Source organism: Pempheris klunzingeri, chromosome 10, assembly GCF_042242105.1.
Source record: "Pempheris klunzingeri isolate RE-2024b chromosome 10, fPemKlu1.hap1, whole genome shotgun sequence".
In the NCBI taxonomy this organism is placed as follows: domain Eukaryota; kingdom Metazoa; phylum Chordata; class Actinopteri; order Acropomatiformes; family Pempheridae; genus Pempheris; species Pempheris klunzingeri.
The window spans coordinates 15071548-15080528 of record NC_092021.1 but is presented as its reverse complement, the minus strand read 5'-3'; positions in this window follow the sequence as shown (position 1 = coordinate 15080528).

The window sequence follows — 8981 nt, the reverse complement described above, 5'->3', positions numbered from 1 at the left end:
AACATGCAAACTTGACATGGAAAGACCCCAGCCAGTCGACAGGTTCAAATCTGTGGTTAGCAACATTGCTAACCACTGCCCATTTGAATGAGGTGTGTTGGAGCAGGGAACATTGACACGTGCAGAGCAGCCGGCCTCCAGCGCCAGGATAAGGAAACACTGTTTTAAATCAAGTTAGAATATTGAGCTGCATGCTTTAAAGCCAAAATGTCCCGTCGTCAGGGAGGAGGTTCTTGCTGATTATCCAAATGACCAACAGGAAAGCAGAATGTTTTGGAAATGTGTGGAACAGGATAGACACAGTTATTGATTACTTTTTTTTTTGCTCTTATTAATGCTTTTACATTTGGAGTCTACACTGATTATTTACCCAAATACTGGACCTTCTTAGCAGTGCCGCACAAACCCCCGTTGCCTATTTGAAACCATGATGCAAACCCCATTTCATGATCAAAGGATAATAACATCAGTTTCCGAGGAATTCAACCGGAGTTGTAAAGTAGCTTTTGTACTGTGTGACTGAAAATTAGACTCTGCCAGGTGTGAGTGGGGTTACAGAATGAATGTTAAATGAGGCGACATTGGCCCTGTTGTGCATTGCTCAGCAGAGTGACCAGCTTTCAGATCCATAATGAAAGCCTTCACAGCAGAAATGGAGCCCAGCAGCACAACCTGACCGCACAACATCGATTATCTGTGGGCATGTGGGCAGTTTGTATGTTTGCTTGTGTGACACAGAGCTAAAGATAAATTAATGTTATTTTTATGAGTGTTAGAATTGGGCTGATGCCATTTCATGTCATGTCATTTCCTGGGTACTTAGGTGATCGCTCCAGAAAACAGTTGTAGTTATAAAACCGTCCTACAAGTGGTGCACTTTCTCTTTGTTTCCACTGTACTTTTATTGTGGCGGTCAGAGACTTAATCAACAAAAAGGTCCTTAATGTAAAGCCCTAACAGATTATGGAGGAAGAGTAGTAAAGTGAGTAAAGCGCAGGGCTTTGACATGTCAAACACTTTATTTTCAGCAGACAAGGTATCTGATTTACTCAGAAGTTGAGTGGAGAGAAGCAACTCGAAGTAATCTTCATGATGAAAGTGTAAAAGCCTTTAATCTGTAGGTTTGTTTACTGAATCGGAAACAAAAAGATCCAGAAAAACCTCCTGAGTGAGAGTTTCCACCTTAGTCTTCAACACTGGGTTCAAAATACAGATCGCCATGGCGTAAGTTCAGATGAAAAATACAATAGCCATGAAAACTTTTCCTCTTCAAATGAAGCAAAAACCACAGAAAAAGGAAAGAACGTGCCTTAATCCTTTCTGTGTGACAAGTGACTTTTTTGTGTTTTGTGTATTCTGAGGCTGAGCAGTGAATGAAATCTATACATGCAACATATTTCCGTATGAACAATAGTCAAGTCAATAGAACTCACATAAGTTCAGTAGGTGAGTGCATGTTTTCATATATCACTGTGCACGCATGTCTAAAATACTCGTTGGTCGACCTCATAAGATCTCAAAACAGTATGTATATGGCAAAAAGGTGAAAACTGTGAGGAGAAAAATAGATTCCTGTAAAGCGCTCTCTGAAAAGTCAGACAAGCCTCCCTTCAGCAAAAAGAAAAAGCACATCAGCATCATCCTGACCCCTCCCTCCCCCCCTAACTTTCACACTCTCCCTACAGACAAAAACAGCAGCAACAGTGAAAACAAATGTCTTAATTAGAAATGCAGAGCCAGTATTTTAATTCCACTCTCAGTTTCCAATTCTGTTTTCTTAATTACTGTGTATGGGTTAAGGTTAGTAATCTGCATTAACTGCAAACCCTGAAAGACTAACTCTATTTAGATATTCTGGACCAATTATACTCATTTAATTTGTAGACTGTAATTACATTAATCAGTAATTATGTTACAGGCCTTTCTGTCAGTGTCTGCATGTGTGCTTGTTTACACACTCACGTTTTCATGTATATTTATGTGGGTTGCATACTGAGAAGCTAGTGAGTCATTGGATTTTGCAGATCAATAGCTGTCGGTCGATGGATGCCTGAGTGCTTTGCAACGACCACCCAGTCCAAGCACTCTACCCACTCTGTCAGGCAGCCAGGAAAAGAGGTCACGCACACAAATCTCCTCTCACTCCCCCTTGCTTTCCTTTTTCAAAACGCACTTTTCCCACAATGTTGTATCACACTCATACACACAAGCACAAGGTCTCACACACACACACACGCTGGATAAGCTGATGAATTCAGCCCATGGTGGAGTTCTGGATCAGAGAGGAACTTGTTTCACTACAATGTGAGACAGGCTAACGAAGACAACAGAGACAGCGAAGAGAAAAGGAGGAAAGAGGATTTGAGAGAAATGAGAGGCTGGACGAGATAAAAGCTGACGCGAGTGAGGAGAAAAGAGAGGGGGTGGGGGTGAGAACAAAAGAGGAAATAAGATGCCTAATTTTATGGAGGAGGATTTGGAGCACTGCCTACAGAAACAAGTGAACTGTGTCTGTAACTGTGAGGTTCCATGTACTGGTCAGTGGAGTACAATAAAGGTTGTGACTTTGACTGTACTTGTCGGTTCATTGTACTGTCAAAACTAAGTGTGTGTGTGTGTGTGCACATTTCAGTTCAAGTGTGTGTGTGTGTGTGTCAATGCCCTTGACAAGACAGAGTCATTCCAAAACCAAATTTGTATGAAAGCGGGATAGTCTGAAGCGACAATAGCATGTGAGCACGTCCATCTAAATGATTGAAGACACACATGTTGCATTCATGCATGGATATTTCATGAGGGCACTGGGAAGGAGCAACAACAGATATTAATTAATGGATGAGTGAAGTTAACCTGTATAAAACATTCATGCAAATTGGAAAGTAAAAATGAAATTTCCAAATATTCTGATTGAAAAGTTAAATATGCATAAGTTTGCACATTTGCTGAGAATATTAAGATATTAGAAGGAGATCTTTCAAAGTCACCTCTAACTTGATTAATGGTTAATATTCACATGACAGTTCATTCCTGAAAACTCAAACGCGATACAGCAATTGCAACTGTAAGACATGCAACATGTGAAAACTTGCTCTTTGCTATTTGTTAATGCACGTGGAGCGGATGAGCTGCATGTCTCCATGTAACTGCCTGTCTGTTTGTATTTCCAGATAGACAGGAATTTAATTCTCAACTTGTGCATATCTCATTTGGGACGGCTAAAGTCATCTTGGTGTAAGACTGCAGACAGTCGTGATTCTCCTTGGTTCCCCATGTGACCTTTATTTGAAGCAAGTCTTCTCAGAGAAAATGACTAAAAACGACCCATTTGCAGCAAACCTAAGAGCATACTGTATGTAAACTGTAATTTAGAAGTCTTGCAGATCCTCCCATAGCATCAAGGCATACGTTTGCCCTGCTGTGTAGCAGAGACAGTGTTTTCATTTGTCCTTGAACCATGTTAAAATGTTTGTGTTCTTTGTATCTAATTTAGTATCTAATTTGAAATGTGTCTTCTAGTCATTTTAGCTGGACGTGGGTCATCAAACTCGGTCTCCACGAGGGCGAAGGAGACGCTGGCCGTCGTCGCAGAGTTGACCTATGAAGTCAGCCACTGAGACAGATGCTTCCTGACTGCAGCACGTGTTGGTGTGAATGATGACAACATCGAGGTAGTACAGTTTAGTTTGTGTGGGAGTGTGTGTGTGTGTGTGTGTGTGTGCGTCGGGCTCCAAGTGATTCATTTCTATAGGGAGAGAGTGTGTGTTTGTGTGAGTCAGAGATAATTGAGTGCGTGCGTGTGTGTAGTTGTGTCTTTGTGCGTTCAATAGACACAGCAGCAAGGTTGTGTGCATGCATGTGTGCGTGTGTCCTCTTTGTGTCGCTCCCTCTGTATGCATGTGCGTGTGTGCGTGTGACAGCCGCAGGAATGTGTATGTTAGTTCCAGTCCATTGCTCGAGAATGAGAGCAGAGGTAGTGCCCTCTGTATGTGTGTGTGTGTGTGTGTGTGTTTTTTCTCACAGGAATGGAGGGAGAACCAATGATGATGTCCACAAAGATCAAGGTAGGTCAAGGTTAATATGTGTGTATGTGTGTGTGTGTTAGCTGCAGGGAAGGAAAGTTCCTCTTCTGTCTACACTGATTAACATAGCATGTGTTCGAACATCAAAGGTGAGACTCAGTATTCAATCTTCAGTGGTAACATGTTCATGATGGCAGCAACATTTAGTTTTCTTCATAAATACTTCTTAAATCTGTAACCTTATTTAGTTAATTTTTCAACACAGTGTGATTTAAGATAAGAAATGATTGCAACGTCACTCCACAATTATATATATATATGTGTGTGTGTGTGTGTGTGTGTGCTTGTGCGTGCGTCTATGTCACATGTATGGGAGGTTTCAGTTCAGTGCTCACACCTAAGCCCCTAACCCGACTGCTGAGATGTGTGTATTATAGAGTCATGGACTTTCCAGTCCATCGCCCATGTTAGGGCTCACAGTGAGAATATCAAGAGTGTGTCACACTCACAAAACGGTGTAAGGTCATGATACAACAAGGTAGACTGCTGCAGCTGTGTGTGTGTGTGTGTGTGTGTGTACTTGTCACTTGCACTGAGGCGAGATCTAGTTCATCGCTCTTGCTGACGTGTACAACAAAAGCATCAAGGTAGAGTAGTGTTGGCATTTGTATTTGTGTGGGTGTGTGTGCGCGCACACTTGCGGAGAAACACACAGCAGCAAATACACAAAGCATATGAGTAGCTGCCATTTCCTATTGGTGCTTTGACAGTTACCTGCTTGCGTTTCCTTTGCGCGACAAGAATATTCAGGCTGGCAATCTATTCAGATCGGCTGCCGGCTTGTTAAAGACTCACAGGAGCCAATAAATCGCCTGTTATGAACAACTATATTAATTAGTGATCGCTCGATATTTAGGTCTGTAACTTACCGACGACTGTTTGCATGGTAAGTTTACAGGCTGCTACAGATATATTGAACAGTGCAAAAGTCCCCGACAAATGGTGACCCTTCCCTCCACAAATAAAATATCCAGGTTCCACTTACCCACCTGCAACAGGCTAATCAAATATTGAACTCTGCAACTGGCTGATCAAATATTCATACTTGCCACAGGGCTGTAAAGTACTCACATTAGTTAGCTGAGTGGTCTCCCTGGCTTACCGAGAGATCACAAGTTCTATTCCTGGATAAACTAGTATAATCTTTAATTATAAACTGAATCCTTTCGGCTTACTCATTCATTAGTCACCTCTCACAGTGACGACAAAACGTATCTTCCTTTTTTATTACATTGATTGTACTGTATTACATCAGTATTTAATTTAATCATGATTATAATCAACTCATCTTTATTTTCTTAAGTTTTCTTTATATGGCATTAATGGGATCGTGAAAAGTCACAGGAAAGATGGACAGAGGGAAAGTTGAGGGTTATTCCTTTGTACCTCAGCTTTATTAGGTATCATACATCGGGGAGAAATAAGAAAAATGAGAAAGACAGAGGGGGTGGGATGGCGAAGGTAATGAACCAGATTTGAACCCACTTAATGAATCCATAGTGACTCACTTCCCATTATGATGTGCATGGACTTACTTATTACTTGAGCCTCAGCATATACAGTATACATATATATATATATTTCATACATGTTATCCTACCCTAACATTAGCTATCCTTGCTTAACATGTTCTACTCACTTCAGGTATTTAAGTGCGGACTGGATGACTCTCTGGAGAGCTCGCTGATAAAAGAGCTCGCTCTTTTACATTTATACACCAGAAAGCTCCCAGAACTATCTTGGGTGTCTTGTTTGTCACAAGCTGCCTGAAAATCTTTTTTTTGTTATGACTTGAACACTTACTGCATACATTTAATTCATGTGAAGTATGTTACAAGAATACAAGCGCTGAAATGTTTTCTGTGTGCGGCAGGGATGACAGATATCTCGTCACTTTTCCACTGCTACTCTCAATGGACTGCACTTAGCACATTTTATTCATGCAAGGTGTTAAACGCTGACTCACTTTCACCAACAGCAACAAACATTTTCACTCTGCTGCTGTCCCAAGACTTTTACCTCTGACTGTACTTGTACGCATTTTTATACACGACAGCTCTTTTAACGTTAACTCACTGCTCCCTTACATAGCAGGACGGCCAAGAAATGTATGTTTTTGCCCGCTGCTGCATGCATTAATTATGGCTTCCATGCAAAATAGATTAGAGCTGCAACTTCATTGAGTGGCCGAGGCGGTTGCGGAGTTCACTGCTCACATGACTTTGCCTCCTGTACCAGTCCAACTAGATGGAATCCGCCTTCACACACATCAAGCAAAGTAATAAAAATCAGGCAAATTATGACATTATGCCCCTCATTATAGTTGCTCTGGATATTACATCCCTTATCAGAAGGTGCTACTGAGACATTGGACTTGGACTTGGTCATTTAATATCAAATGAGCTGGAATATTCGGCTATTAAAATTTTACTCTTATATCATTCATTGTGTGTATGTTTTTAAGAATATACTCTATCAACAATTAAGCAGCAAAGGAAAAACTGAGGATATGACACATGCATTATCGTTATTGAGTATGCCATAATTTAACACTTAGAACAGCTCCTTTGTCTATTTTCACATCCCTAAAACCCCTTTTCAGATGTTTCCAACAACATTGTGCTGTATTACAGAGAGGACAGAAAGTCGGATGTGTCATTGTTTTGGTTATTCTTCTATTTTACTGCAGGACATGTTTGACTTTGAGACAACAAGGGGGTTTCTGTAAGCTTGTCTCCTGTTGTCTCCCAGTGTTTGCCATTTTTGAATGCTTGTATGACTACGCTGACCCATATTTGTTTTGCGGGATACAAACTCACAGCGAGTCAAATCTCTGTGTTTCCCTTATAGTCATCCGCCAAAAAAGAATCATTGTGAGCTTATTATCTAGAGAAAACAAAGGTTTTAACTGTAACATGATCTGATGGATTCGATGCTGTCATTATTGTAAAGTGCAAAATTGGATTGTAGATGAAAAATTATCCCGACGTCTCAGTTCTGTTGGAAATTCATGGGGAATATGTTCATATTTTATCATATTCATGCATTATACAGCACAATGGACCAAAGTCTTCTCTGTAGCCAAAGTATCTCCAAATCCACCTCATTTAGCACAGACAGGGATGTTTAAATATGCCAGTCTGTCTGATATGGGACAGAATTTTTTTGACAGTGGTTATTTCCACAAGTTCAGATGTTTAGTCCCAGGCTTTTAATTTGAGAGCTCTTATCTGTATCTGTGGAAAGAGTGGTTTGGTTTAGAGGCTGGTATCGACTTTCTTTGCCCCTAAAGTGTTGTGCTTATTAGCCACCTGACAAACAATCTATGGCAAATGGACTCTGTAGGCGTCAGTGTGGTGCATCACACACTGTACCAGAAGGAGCCCTTTGCCTCTCAATTTCATTCTGTATCCTATCCTCTTCTGCATCGCCTCATCTTTCTTTCTCAAGTGAAGACACTTACGTGCCTCTGTGAACGCGTGTGCTTGAGTATTTCTGTTGTGGCACTGCTCATCTCTCCCTGCATCTCTCTTTCTCTCTCAGTTCAGTTTAATTTAAAGATGTGTTGAATGAATGTGGATGATACATTATTGCCACAGCTACGTCATGCTAATGAACATGTTTTCATGAGAAAAATAAATCACAGAAAGACACCAAAACAGCCTCCCTCCTTCCTCAAGTTGTGACGCCCAACTCTGCTGCTTATTACGGGGTTACTCAGGCGTTGCTAGGTTACCACTAGCATCTGACACGTCAATGACCGCACCACTTGGAGTTTTAATTTAAGGCTCTTTGTCACATATTCTTGCACTGCTGTGTTGCATCAGTCTCTGTGCAGTGTAGCTACATTTTATGAGCTGTTTTGTTTACTCTTCCTTTCCATAATTTCCTGCATTTCCCAGAGCGCTGTTTTATATCATGGCATATCAGCGTGGTGGGCTATACTTCATCAACATCAAGAAAATGACTTTTTGATTTTTACCATTTCCCTCCTGTGTCCAGTCTCCACGATATCTAGACTTACCCTTTACTGACATGTCTCTGTACTGAGATATTAAAATTATATAAATAGTCTTCCTACATGCATGATAAAATGGACTCATGTCCATTTTATCCATTTATTATATTGAACAAATGACTAGTGCTGCAGTTTTCCTGGTGTGGACAGTCCCGCAAGACAGCAAGCAGTCATATTCCAAAAAATGATGAAAGGCTCCTTAATTCACAGAACAGGTCCAAAAATAATGATAAGTGTCGAAACTGTGACTCAGTACTGTCCTAATTATCTTTTATATCAGTTGCCAATCTACGTTTTCTCCTGCTGTTACTCTTCAACTGACTTAAATACGTTTGCGAGGGCATAGAGAGTTTCCGCAGCCCCTCGTAGGTTTGGCAGAATGTATAATGAAACAGTTTATGAACCTTAAATCACAGTGATTTCATCTGCTTCTTTCTGTTTAAAAAGAAAAAAGAATCTTCCATTTTAATAATCCGTGGATGAAACAAGGGTGACATCTTCCCAGTTAAGCTTATCAGCCTGTGAAGGGAATGTTTCTGGAAAATTGCCCTCACGCGCTGCAGCCTCACAGGTCATAGTTCACTTGGGTCTGTGACTTAATTTATGAGGGAAATAAGGGATGGGATGGCCAGAGTAGCAGCTCAATTAGACAGCCAAGTTGGCTGTAAATCCATTTTGCTCCTGTTCAAGCATGTGATGGATCACTTGTGCAGAAAATCTAAGAATTGCATTTTGCAGTAAATTGCTGCAAACATCTTACACCATGTAAAGCTATGCAATGTCTTACCATCATTTTTCATTATTTTCTTAGCAGCTGCTTTTGGTGTTTAATGCACTAAAGACCTTCTTCCAAACTGGACAAGAAATAAAAGAATGAAGTTAAA